General features: G+C 36.8%; 1 long non-coding RNA gene across 2 annotated transcripts in view; it reads right to left on the minus strand.

Annotated features, from left to right (window-relative positions):
* Window positions 1-2231: 2231 nt before the first annotated feature.
* The window catches only part of LOC149074859 (uncharacterized), a 215894-nt gene continuing 205001 nt past the window's right edge, over window positions 2232-13124 (minus strand). For both annotated transcript variants that reach the window (XR_016194299.1, XR_016194300.1), the window contains exon 3: window positions 2232-2424. This is a non-coding gene — a long non-coding RNA (uncharacterized LOC149074859). The remainder of the gene's footprint in view (window positions 2425-13124) is intronic.

The following is a 13124-nucleotide window of genomic DNA, read 5'->3' on the forward strand; positions in this document are numbered from 1 at the left end:
TAAATGATGTTTAGGATGAGTTTTTTTTCTCAACTCATAGTGAGTGAAGTGTAATGAATGAATAATTGTAACGTAGTGCAGGCCTGTTGCTCTCTACGACGAGACTTTTTAACGGGGGGGGGGGGGGGGGGTCCGAGACGGATTTGCTGCGATATGTGCTATCATTCATTCGAGGGTTCGTATGCACCTTCGTTTTGGATTGGAGGTTGTTTTTAATTGGTGCAAGGACCATCAAGATTATGGTGCATTAAACGATGATCAAGCGGTACAATCTTGTGGTAGAATCTGCGTTACCCAAGTTGCACCATGAGAAGACCTACCACATTACAATACCGTGCACCCTGGTCACGAGAAATGGAGTACACAAAGCATATTGGGTTTCAGGAACACAAGAATCTCTCCCAGAGATATTCTGAGCACCTAACCTTCGAAAAGCATTTTAAATTTTCAGAAATTGGTAAAGGTAACTTATGGTGTAAAGGTATTTTCTTTCGATATTTTTGATTTTTTTAGAAAAATATTAGAAAATATATTTTTCTAATTATTGATCATCTTGGGGAGGGCACAGCCGCCACACCCCCCCCCCCCCATGTTCTCTCCTATGTCGCAAACGTGTGAACTTCGCTAGAATATTTCATTGCAATAATTTTCTTGACGACTTATTCCTCACTCCCATGCTCACACACTCTCTAAGTCGTTTTTTTGGTCACTCCAATGCTCACACACTCCCTAAGTCGTTTTTTTTGGTCACTCCCATGCTCACACACTCTCTAGGTGACGTTTTCGGTCCCTCCAATGCTCACGCATGCTCTAGGTGACGTTTTCGGTTCCTCCAATGATCACGCATGCTCCAGGTCACTCCTTCACCCCTCTCATGCTCACATACACTCTCTGGGTCACTTTTTATGTCACTCCAATGCTCTCTCACTTTCCAGGTCCCTCTCTTGGTCACTCAATGACATGGTCTCTCACCCTGTGGGTCACTCCCACGCTTCCACACTGTCTAGGTCACTCTTTTTTCCCTTACGTGCCTGAACACGCTTTTATCCACTCACATGCTTATAAACTCTCTATAGGTCACCTGGGAAGGGGGTATACAAATTTTTCGGTCACTAATTTCTCAAATTTGCCACCCCCCTCTAAACTTGTTACCCTGGGGTATAGCCCATTATATAAGCCCCCTCCCTCCCTACCCGTCACTGCTCATGGTATATGAATACTTCAATAAGTCGTTTTCAGTGACGTCATTTCGGAAGGTGAAGTGGGCAGACGTACTTTTTTTCCGCCGAGCCACTTCAAACGTCGTGGTCAGAAGTCGTGGGCAAGTACGTGTGTTCACTTCAAACGTCATTTCTGACCACGACGTTTGAAGTTGTTTTGCGGGAAAAAAGTACGTATGCTCATTTCACCTTCGTCGTGGTCAGCGACGTCATTTCTGATCTCAGCGTTTGAATTCCACAAACGTACTTTTTTTTCCGCTGAGTAATCGAGAGTTAATATTTGGTATCCAACCCAAGTGGGACCCTCGGTCAGCGTGTAGTGGTCAGGGTGGTTAAGTGGTCAGTGATAAGGGGTTAATATAGTCACAGCGATTAGTGGTTAAATGTATTTTTCCCTCTGAAGACGTCACTCACTGTATGTCTAAATGGATTAGGAGTTTTTGTATTTCTCATTATATTTGTCTTAGTCGTTAATGGCGTCTTAATAGTTAAGCCCTGACGTAGAGGATTATGTAAGTTTTGAGCTAGAAACATGGAGAATATGAACTTGGCTTTCATCAGAGGGCAGCACTTAAAGTTGAACTTTCACGGGGTTTTTAGTTAATGGATAGGACAGTGTTGGTAGGTTGTTTCATGATCCACTTGGGCTCGTTACCCCGTTTCGTTTGGCAGAATAAGTCGGATTCGCCCTGTATATATGCGATTTGTATATTCTTTATATATTAATGTAAACCATTGTACCTATAGGCTATAATGGATCCAATATGTGAAATATTTATGAATATATTGTAAATGGTTTTGCCCCATACTGTAGTTACTTTGCGAATGGTATCGAACCAAGAAATGAAATATTTTAATTATAGGCCTTAAAGACCTATTCATCATACATTGGTGTGATTCCCCATTCATCAAAATGCAGTTATTAATTTCTTTTTCCCCAGTTGTGTGTGTTTTATTTTCATACGAGAATATGAGTTATAACAAATGAAATAACAGACTAATACACCAAAATATTTTCCATCGACATTTATTTAGTGTATTTTGAAAATTCCACGATAGGCGATTCATATACATTGACATTATTCGCAACATTGCATTTATCTATACTACAATTATGAATACACGAGAATCATAATTTTGGTTATCGGAAATATTCCATCGCCATTTCCATGAAGGAGACTGCAAATGATCATTGAATCCAATCCTGCAAGAAATAATGGGGGAAAAAATGTAAGTATATTTCACGAAAAAATAATTACGTTCCCAATCAATTTTGTTTAATATAAGTTTTCTTCTGAAAAAAAATGAAATTTTATCGGTACAAGAAACTTATTAATGCTCGTGCGCTAACCGGTTTTAATCAAAAGTTGTATTCTCAATGGTCTTTTTCCAGTCCTGAGCACCACCAATGTCCAACTACCAAAAGAAGAGCATCCATGTGCAACTCATATGCTCCAAAATATAGAGCCTTTCATTCAAGGATATTTCTCTTCTTGGGTGGGTCATGGTGCTCCAGTGAGCACCTCGATGCTCGCATATAATAAGTTGAAGATACTACGGTTGAAACGTATATTGCTTCAATTCTTTAAATTAAATAACCTCGATTGTTTGAAAATAGATACCGATCTCAAAACCGCATCCTTAATCACTTTATTATATAAAATGATAGCAATTGGTCAACAACTAGATACAGGGTGCATAGGTAACAGGGCGTGTGGCATTTTACTAGCGAACCGTTCATTGATCCTAGAGGCATACTTCCAATTAGAAAAAGTATCCAAATAATGTATAGTATTCAGAAATCTCATTCATGTTCGAAGGGGTTGTATAGTTACAGAAATAAAAAATAAGAAAATTTTTTTTACTTTGGACACGGTGCGCCCAAAAACCAATTAGAAAGTTGTTGCTCTGTCTCTCCTGATGCCAACAAGGAAGAAAATCCGGGGGAAAAAACAGCATTTTATGCGGGTTAACCGTTTTACCCGCATTTAATTTAATACTGTTTTTTAATTATGCCGATCAAGTTTATTCATTTTCACACGTACAGAAAAATAACATCAATTTTTGTAAAACATATTTACCATGATGACTGAAAACTTACATGATAATTAAGGAATAAAATGAAAAATACGCCATGAACACACACACAGAAACATTAAAAAAAAAGGCACATGCACAATATAAACGAGACAAAATTATCAATTTTGTCACGTTTATTATTATTTATTATTAAAATGATCAATGCCAAATAAAAAGCGTCATGATAAAAATAAACAACGAATAAACATACACGAACAGCACAAAAAAGACAAAATTCTTAATGCATGACGAAAAATGTAAGACAAATAAAACATTAAATAAAAAGTATGTACATAGGGGAAAAAATGAAACTCACACATACACAGACTACACAAACAAGAGAAAAACTTATTTCAATTAAAAAATACTCGTAATTAAAATGACAAAGCTGTACGGGATAAACATTATCGCTTCTCCTGAAAGCCAAAATAAGTGCTTACATCAGTCTAATGAAATTAATAATTTGAATAATGATTTTTTTTTAAATACCTCGTGTGTGGTGTATATTCTGTATTTCAGGTTTTTAAAAATTTCAGATTCTAAAATTTCTTTCCTAAAAGTATGAATATGGTAAATTATATGAGGTCTTCGCTTGGATACATTTCTTTCTTCAACCTTTATTACGGTTTAAGAAAAGAATAATACGAAAAGGAGCATTGTTATGGCGTAAGTAGCTTGAGATTTCTAAAACTGTGGAAGAATGAAACTGACCTAGACTCGATATGTTAAAAACTTTTTTTTTGGATTGAGAGAATAAGGGCAATGAATTAGCTTTATAATCACCACCTCATATAATTGTACCGTAATTTATAAGTGAATAAGACCATGCATAGTAGGCCATGAATAGTATGCATAGTACGGGTCTTTTAAAGAATTAGCGGAAACTTTCTTACTTACATAATAAAAATTATATAAAACTAAACGAAGTTTTTCAAGTAATTCATGAACATGGGATTTCCATTTTAAATTGCTGTCTACATTTGAACCCAAGTATTTGATACTATTCGTTTGGATAAAGGAAAAGTAAAGATTAAACTTGGAAAAGGAGTCAGACACTATCTCACCAAAACTCTTCACCACTGTTTTAGAAGAAGTATTCGGAAAACTAGATTGGGATAAGAAAGAAATTAAAATAAATGGAGAATTTCTCAACCATTTGCGTTTTGCCGACGACATCGTTATTATCAGCAGTAATCCAGACGAACTAGAAGAAATGATACAAGAATTGGCGAAGGCAAGTATTCAGGAGGGCTTGAAAATGAATCTGCAAAAGACTAAAGTTATGTTCAACTCACTTTGCGTTGAAGAGGACAATTTTGCTCAACAACACAGAGATAGAAGAAGTAGAAAGCTATATATACCTGGGATAAGAAATTACCATGGACAACGGAATCGTTAATGAAATAAACAGTAGGATCAGGATCAGATGGGCACTTTTGGCAAAAACTGTGTAATTCTGAAGAGTCACATACCATTATGCATGAAAAAGAAAAGTGTTTAACAAGTGTGTTCTACCAGCGCTGACTTGTGGAGCTGAAACATAGACGCTCACAATCAAGACGATACAAAGGCTACAGACAGCACAAAGGAGCATGGAAAGATGTATGCTAGGCATCACAAGGAGAGACAGAAAACGAATCACTTGGAGAAGGAACCGCACAAAGGTATATATCATCGAAAGAATTAAACGTCTGAAATGGAAATGGACTGAACATATATTGCAAGAAGACAGGACAACAGATGGACCACACGTATTCTAGAGTGGTACCCCCGTGGTGTTAAACGTCCGAGAAGGCGTTCCCACGCAAGATGGATTGACGAGATCAGGAAAGTGGCTGGAGTCAACTGGATGGCTAAGGCATCAGACAGAGAAAAATTTAAGAATTCAGAGGCCACCTTCATCCAGCAGTGGATTGAAAATGGTTGTTGTCGATGATGATGATGATGATTTAATACCATTTACTTCTTGAATTTAATTGCAATTACAATGAAGTTGCAAATCACAAGTAAGCATTGGCGTACACAAAAGGGGGGGGGGGTTTGGGGTCTAACCCCCCCCTCAAGTCGAGATTATAGTGTTATTTTGCAGGAAAAAACATAACCCCCCCCCCCCCCCACCGAGAAAATTCTACGTACACCTACGCAAGTAAAGGTGTGAAACTTAAGATTAAGATGTAAATTAGTTAGCATAAGATTGAAATAAACGTAATTTGTTTTTTGTATATAAATTTAATTTGAAATCATTAGCATTGGATCATTTTTGAATTAATATCAAATCGTGGTTAATATGATTCTTTAGACTGTCAAGATCATCACATGAGTACATTAATACAGAATCATCGGAGTAAATGACCATGGAACTGTGAAATTCCAAATTACATAGATCATTAATGAATATCAGAAAAAGTAAAGGACCCAAAATAAATCTTTGTGGGACTCCTCTGTTTATTTGAACACGTAATCACTCAAATTATCCTCTCTGTTCTCTACTTGATAAATATGAAGTGAGCCAATTTAATATATGACCCCGAATAGCAGCTGACCTAAGTTTTTGAATGCGAATATAATGGTTTACACAGGGATGGGCTTAAATATTTTGCGGCCCGGTGCAAAAAATTGCGGCCCCTCTGAACAGGGGTTTTCCAAAACTTCAGGGTGTACTCCATGGGTACTCTGGTGCCTGAGAACGACTGTAAAACTCCTTCGTAGTCATATAAAAAAAATGTCATTTGGCAATAAATATGGGCAAAAGTGTCCGCTTCCTAGTGAAAAAATTGCAAGTGCGTCCCCAGGCTCTTGAAGATTTGGGGCTCTCGGGGCTAGGAAACCGATTATTTAGACCTTAGAGGTTCTCTATCTTGGACTAGCCTCCTAGGAGGCGAAGAGAGGAAGTTGTCTTGCACAACAGCTCTGGGCGTGAGCGGTCATCAGTCTACCTTGGACTGAATTTTAAGCTATTGCTTTGCTAAGAAGTTGCAGTCAAAATGTAATCAAAACATTTTTATCCCCTTTTGCGGCTCCTAAAATTTAGCGGCCCGGAAAAATTTCCGCACCCTTCGCACCTGCTCAAGTCCGGCCCTGGGTTTACATTGTCAAAAGCATTCGAAATATCTAAAAATATTGTAGCAGTAAATTTGCTCTTGTTAATGACGTCATAAATAAATTTAGAAATGGACAAAAGGGCATTTTTAGCACCTCATCCTTTTATAAAATCAACGAAAATGGTTTTCAGCAAAAATATTTTCATAGAAGACAAAAAAAGTTATATATTCTAATTGAAAGATTTTTTTTCAATAAATTTAGGAAAAACCTTTACAATTTAAATAAGCCTATAACCCAACAGAAAATTTTTATCCCCAGCTTTAAAAACCAGGAATAGGCCATGGGCGGAGATACGGGGGGGGGGCGCATTGCACCCCCAGCGTCAAAGGTGGAGTGGACTGATCAAATGTATATATGTATATACGAATTGACATCATCATCATCTTGCCCCCCCCCAGCAATAATGACCGTGCCCCCCCCCCAGACTTCCAAGTCTATCTCCGCCTATGGGATAGGCTAATAGCGGCTCGTTGCAGTGACTCAGGAAATACAGCAAAGTTGAAATGAGGAATTTATGGAATTTCTGATAAATGTAACATTATTTACAGCAAACTCTATAATCAAATATACGAATTTAAAAAAAATATTCCAGAAATCGGAAAAACCATTCGCACTTTTTTTTACCTGATTTTCACCGAAAAAAATGTTTGGACAATATTTTACTTCTAATTTTCTGTAAAAATAGTCAACACGTGTAACTAACAAATCCATGTCGGGCCTTGCGTTTTTTCTGTTTCAATCTAAGAATGAGACATAAGTACCAAGATTATAATGAGAAGGGTTTTTCTTTTTTTTTTGTTCCCATGTGTTTTAAAGAATTTTTTCCCATATTATACCCATATTATTTTTATAATATGGGTATAATATGGGACATTTTCCCATTTTCCCATACATTTTCCCATATTATACACGGAAAAACCCCAAAAAATATTTTCCAAGGACGTGTTCCGCAATTACTAGCATTCTTCCTTAATCTAAATACTGACGACATCGGGGTCGCACTTATCAGACACGGGGCCCTGCATGAAAATAATTTCGGGGGCTCCTTAGCCCCAAATTTATATACAGGGTGCATAGCAAACAGTGGATGTTTCATTTTACTGGCGAAATTTTAATCCTAGAGAGGTATACTTCCAATTAGAAAGTTTCCAAATAACGTTTAGTACTCAGATATGCCATTCATGTTGCAAGGGGTTGTTTAGTTATTAAAATAAAAAAAATGGTTTTTTTATATGAAAACTCTGATCCTTAAAACCAATTAGAAAGTTGTTGTTCTGTTGAAAAATATTTTCCAAGGACGTGTTCCGCAATTACTAGCATTCTTCCTTAATCTAAATACTGACGACATCGGGGTCGCACTTATCAGACACGGGGCCCTGCATGAAAATAATTTCGGGGGCTCCTTAGCCCCAAATTTATATACAGGGTGCATAGCAAACAGTGGATGTTTCATTTTACGTTGTTTAGTTATTAAAATAAAAAAAATGGTTTTTTTATATGAAAACTCTGATCCTTAAAACCAATTAGAAAGTTGTTGTTCTGTCTCTCCTGATGCCAAAAAAAAAATCCATGGTTCTGAGTGAAATTCACTGAAATATTCAAATTCGAAAAACTGTGAATATTTGGGGGGAAAAAAGTTCTAAATGCGGAAAAACAATTTTAACCTCGTCTAACGCTGGTTTTTTTTACAAAATGGCATTCGAATTCGAATATCTCAGTGAATATTGCACTTAGAAACATGGAATTTCTTTTCTTGGCATCAGAAGAGACAGAGCAACAACTTTCTAATTGGGTTTGTTCCACTGTAAGAAAGTTATTTTTTTTATTTTAATAACTATACAACCCCTTGTAACATGAATGATATATCTGAGTAACACGTTATTTGGAAACTTTTTCTAATTCGAAGTATACCTTTAGGATCAACTGTTCGTCAGTAAAATGCGATTCTGCCCCTATTTGCTACGCTGCACCCTACATGTCTTTGGGGGAGAAGAATCGAGCACCCAAAGATTCACGAATTGCCACAGGAATACTGAAAAATATCCATTCACCAATGAAAACTCAAAATTAATAAAAATACGGAACTAATTAGAGAGAAATTCCAGAATTGAGATAAAAAATCAGAATCAATGAGAGAAAAAATATCAGAATGGATGGAAATTCAGAAGTAATGAGGAAGAAAAATCCCTGAATTGATGAAAATTCTGAATAAGTAAGAAAAAATCTTAGAATTGATGAAATATCAGAATTTATGAGAGAAAAAATCCCAAAATTCATAAAAATCCAGTATTTATAAAAAAAAAATTGCAGAACTGATGAAAATCCAGAATCAATGAGAGAGAAAAATCACAGAACTGATGACAATTCAGAATTAATGAGAACAAAAATCCCAGAATTGTTGAAACGCCTCTGTTTCCTAGCAACGGAAATTCAATTTCATCGGTGAGCTGAGCTTTACCAGACTGTGTGCGAGCATTAATTGAAGATGACGCTGGGGTAAGTAGCTCGAAATCCCAATTTTTGGACTTGGTGACTTTTGCTTGAACACCGACGAAATGAAAAGCTGTAGATGATAGGCAGTGGTGTAAAATCCGCGCAAAGTATATATATATATAGAATTCCAATATTTTTAAACATATAAATTCGCGGATTATGTGTTAAAATACGGTAGTAGGTCTATATCTGTTCCCAGGGCTGCTAATATATTCAAGCCACGAAATTCCCTGACGAACTATCTTTAAAAAGGGATATTTTAAGAGCGTCATAGGCCCCTTGGGCAAAGTGATTTTTGTGAGGTCCCTACCCTCATCCGGCTAGAAATACTCTAACTAAGCGTTTCTCAATTTATGGTCCGCAGGCAGACTTTATTATTTTAATTCTAACTAATTCAAATAAAAATTAGACTTTCATACTTGGGGTAAGCATATTTAATCAAAGAAAATATTGGAGAATATTAAATATACGTGAAGTAAATTTAGTCAAAAAATGCAATCAATGACAAAGTTCCTAAAATTTCTGGAGTCGGGAAATAAAGGACTGCAACAAATTGCAAAAAAAATCATCCTTACCGGGGTCACTTTCATTACGGGAAACTGTGATCTGAAATGCGGCAAAATACGAAATAATGCCAATTACCTCTAAAAACGTTGCCATAGGTCGTAAAAATTACTAGTTGTTTGCTGAAATCGCTGTAAGTTATGAATCAGTGGAAAAGTGAAGGACTACTGTGACTGGTAGTGAATTGAAATGTAGTTGCAAACATTGAATATGACAAAATATGTGAATTATAAGATGAGTATTTACATTTTTAGTCATAATTATCATGGTATAATTTATATTTTATGAAGGTTATCTTCATTCACCATTTTATGTAAATATCACAAATTCGAATGAGCTGCGTGGGGAAAAAAAACAGGACAATTGTATGAAATCGGAACGGACAAGACACAGCAATGTATTGTAAAATACGGGACGCATGGTCACGCTACTTAAGCTTTAAGTTAGAGAGGTCCGTCGAATAGTATAAGATATTTTACTGCTCCTTGGATTCAGAAAGGTTGAGAAACGCTGCTCTAAGGAAACTCCTTGTTTATATACTTACTCTGGAAAATTGTAACTAGACTTCATTACTTGAGGGGCCCCTTTGCACTCGAGGCCACCGGGACGGGCCTATGCGTTAAGACGGCACTGTCTTTAACCAGGTCCCTTCTTAATTCTTTGCTTATTAAAAAAAATACCAAAACGACCTTCCGAACAAAGCAAATGAGTATCGATAAATTTAGACAAATCGATCTAAACTTACTTCCTTAAAAGAAAACTAAAGATACATGAGATTAAACTAATTTTTTTTATTTTTACTCTTTTTTTTATATTAGTTTACATGGGGGGAAAAATCCTCGAGCAAATAGGGCGGTTGTTTGTATTTGTGGACGCATAAGTAACGAAGCGCGTCCCACAATTTATTCGAGCGAAACAATCTTCTAAGACATGCCATAGACCTGACTAACGAGCCAATTAATTCGCTTACGAGCGTTTCCGAATTCTTCGGCTTACGTTCGATATTTATCGCAAGATTTGAGTCGTTTTACGATTATATACTCATATCGTTTTTTCTCATAGTTGTCTTTTGGACAATGGATTTTTTTTTTCTTCTTCTCCCGTTTAGACAATCGTGTCCACACGAATGTCCCCCCTCAAAATGCTGCGTACGATGGAAACTTGTGGCATATCTCTGAAGAGGTATAATAAGCCGATGTCCTGTCATATGCTGAGATCGAAAAGCTCGACAATAACAACACTAGATGCACATCGGCGTACGCCGCTTTGTACCAAGGATGAGCGTATTGTGACAAAAATATGCTTATCTTAATTATACGTTTCGGAGCGTCGTCATACCCGGATGTTACCGGAGATTATTATTTTTTTTTCGGTGGTTTTTTTTTAACGAATTATGTGGAAAGAGTGTGCGACTGTTTGAGATGACTTATTTTGATTATGTCAATGGGTATTATGTTTTTCTTGTCATCGATAATAGTTACTCATTCTTCGATGCGACGAACCGACAGAAGAAAATTAAATTGATGACACTTTTTTTCTGCATTTTTCGAAGATACAGTGAAACCCTCTCTTTTGCGGACATCGGCGGGACGACAAAATATCGTCCGTGAAAGAGGGGGGGTGGCCATTAATTAAGGGTTTGAAATGCATACTCTTATTATGCAGGGGGGAAATATAATTTAACCGTAAAAGAGGGGGTGTCCGTTAAGATGGGTTTTATTGTATATCGGGAATCTCCGAGAGCTTTAGAGTTTAGAGGATTTTTGCCGCTGTGGTGGTCGAGTGGTTATAGTGACGGACTCGCGATGCGAGGATCCGGGTTCCAACCCCACAGTGGTGGTCGGCTGAAGTTGGTTTTCTGTGGTTCCCAACTTCAAGGCGCAAATGCGAGCCGATCTCCCCGTTAAAAAGTCTCGCCACAGAGAGCAACAGTCCTACAACGGTAAATCATTCAATCATAACACTTCACTCATAGTTAGAAAAAAAAACTGGTGGCAGATGGCAGCACTACACATAACAAACATTACACAGAAACAAACTTTACGTCAGGTTGCACTACACGTACACGCACATTCCCGCATGTACCGGTTCGTTGGGGGGGGGGGGGGGGGGTTCCGTGGGGGGGTGCATTTGGGGTGTAGCAGTAGTAGGTAGGGCCTCCAAAAAATGGCTCGGGGATCCATGATGTTCTTAAGTCAGCCACCTCGTTGGGCAATTTGTCTGTTGTGGCGTTGTATTTGTATTTGTAAATGATTCTCATCCATTCTCCAGAATGAATCCATTATTTTATCTATTCTACAATAAATTCATAATTCTCATTAATTGTAAAATAAATTCATGATTCTCATTCATTGTAAAATAAATTCATGATTCCCATTCATTGTAAAACAAATTCATGATTCTCATTCATTGTAAAATAAATTCATGATTCTCATTCATTGTAAAATAAATTCATAGTCTTCATCCAATCTAGAATAAATTCATAATTACAGCCCGGAAGTTCAGGGTCTAAAAATGATGAAAATAGGTAGGTAAAACGGCACTAAGAATGCCTAAAATAGGCATTAAAAAAGCGTTTATAATGCAAAAGAGGAAAAATAACTAAAAGCTACGTAGCTTTTTTTAATGTCGTACGATATTAAAGGTCCGAAATCTGGCTGGAAATTGACTGCACTGACTGAATCTACTGTTTCAGTCACTAATAGATTATAATGATTGGCGCGGAAATAGAAAAAAGGTACACAAAATAGAAAATATACAGAGAAATGGTAAGAATAGAAGCCGATTGAAATAGTACAAGAAACTTACAACTCGGAATCAGTTCGTAACCACGAGCTGGAAGATCATCTCGAGAATAGAATACAGTCGATCCGGCTTATAATGTTTTCCAAAAAAAAATCCCATCATGAAAAACTTTTTAACCCTTCAATTGGCAAGCGATGTAATATCCAGAAGAGAAATTTTTTGAAGAGTTATATTAAGCAAGTGAATTACCCTGAATTCTATTAATAATAATAATAACGTGATCTTCACGTATTCCCAAGGGATCAGCATGATCCGTCCAGGGAATTTGTTAGTGTTAGTAGACATCCATGCCCGAACCGGGATTCGAACCCAGACCTGCACAGTGAGAAGCTAGCTCCCTAACCATTCGACTGCCAGGTGGCTATTACATGAGAGAAAAAAAAAAATTATTTAAAAATATTCAAAAAACATATGGGATATTTCATTTCAGAGGAACACACTGTATATCATTTATACAGAACGCATAGCAAACAGAGGGTATGGCATTTTACTGGTGAACCGTTGATCCCAAAAGTATACTCCCAATTGGAAAAGTTTTCATATATAACGTGCAATACTCAGATATGCCATTCATGTTTCAAGGTATGATAGTTATTGAAATATAAACATTAACTTTTTATACGATTCTCCCTGTTCTCTGACTTCCAATTATAAAGTTGTTGCCCTATCTCTCCTGATGCCAAAAAAAATTTCCATGTTTCCAAGTGCAACAATTTCACTGAGATATTCAGATTCCAAAAATGAAGGACAGTGGGAAAAAACAGCATTAAATGAGGCTAAAACGGTTTTTCCGCATAAATTCGTTTTTAACATGAATTCAAAATCCTCATCCATTCTAGAATAAATTCATAATCCTCAGGC

This window comes from Pholcus phalangioides, unplaced genomic scaffold (assembly GCF_987345545.1).
Source record: "Pholcus phalangioides strain wild (caught in Gottingen) unplaced genomic scaffold, Ppha-v1.0 ptg000016l_1, whole genome shotgun sequence".
NCBI classification, from domain to species: domain Eukaryota; kingdom Metazoa; phylum Arthropoda; class Arachnida; order Araneae; family Pholcidae; genus Pholcus; species Pholcus phalangioides.